The 1193-nt window shown below is 31.3% G+C and overlaps 1 long non-coding RNA gene across 1 annotated transcript; it reads left to right on the top strand.

Moving 5' to 3' along the window:
- The first annotated feature begins 9 nt into the window (after window positions 1-9).
- LOC135427756 (uncharacterized) lies at window positions 10-563 on the top strand. The gene is made up of 3 exons (XR_010436128.1): window positions 10-108; window positions 167-333; window positions 394-563. It is a non-coding gene; the product is annotated as an uncharacterized LOC135427756 (long non-coding RNA).
- The last annotated feature ends 630 nt before the right edge of the window (window positions 564-1193 follow it).

The following is a 1193-nucleotide window of genomic DNA, read 5'->3' on the forward strand; positions in this document are numbered from 1 at the left end:
TTGTTTGAGTTTTTTTTTGTTTGTTTGAATGAAACTGACCCTCGCTTAATATATATATAAAATATTAATCAATCGGACTGGAGTTACCGGAATTTTGGCAATGGACAAGTTGAGCTAGTTGCACTGCTACTTATCTACTACTACCTTTACTTACCTTTTATTGCAGATCCACCAATGCTTGCTGGGGCGAACTGGATATGCCAAATGTTGAAGAAGAATCCGGCTCGAAGGACCAAATGTTGTAGTAGGGCGTCCGCAGGGCTTCCAGATGAACTTCTACGAAATGAATTATCGTTGGGGAGCGTTTCTGGTCTGCACAGTTTTCTTAAGAAGGTTTGAAAAAACACGTTTTGTTCGCTTGAAGGTTATTTTTCATCTGTTCTATATTTTCAGAGTACATTACAATGTATTAGTGTAAGTGAGGTGAAATTCATGTTCCATGTACTTGTTCCGGAATTACATGGCGGTTGGATGGCGACTGCCGGATACACTTCTTGTGTGAACACCCTTCTTATTGATACAAATATGCCTGAAAATCGAAATAGGACATTTTCTTACCCAAATATGACTATTTTTTTTTAAAATCTTTTTTTTTCATACAATAATTAGCTGCTATTTTCCTGTGGTATATATTATTAATTTAGCGCCCTTTATATTGATCAAATTATGCCTGAAAATCGAAATTGTACAATTTCTTACCCAATAATCATCAGATTTTTAGAGATAACTGCTTTTAATGCTTCTCTTTTTTCATAATATAATAACCTTCCTTCTTTTCTTAATTTAATTAATTATTCCTTTATTCTTTTTAATCAAAATATATTTAGTTAAAAGCCCCAGATGTTTCTCTTTCGCCCTTTATATTGATACAAATATGCCTGAAAATCGAACTAGTAAATTTTCTTACTCAATTATGACTAGTTTTTAGATATAATTGAATCTTATTCCCTTTCTTTTTTCATACAATAACTAGCTTCTTTTTTCTCTTAGTATACAATTATTTAATTTCTTCTTTTAAACTTTATTTCTTATAGTCATAATATTTTTAGTGAAAAGCCCCTTTTTCCTTTTTCTCCCATTCTATTGATCCAAATAGCACATTTTTTTACCCAATTGTGACTAGTTTTAATAGATAACTGAATTTTATACTTCTCTTTTTTCATAACATAATAAGCTTCCTTCTTCTCTCCATA

This window comes from Drosophila montana, unplaced genomic scaffold, assembly GCF_035044405.1.
Source record: "Drosophila montana isolate Dmon_TW-CO22-7 unplaced genomic scaffold, ASM3504440v1 contig_2268_1, whole genome shotgun sequence".
Taxonomy (NCBI): Eukaryota; Metazoa; Arthropoda; class Insecta; order Diptera; family Drosophilidae; genus Drosophila; species Drosophila montana.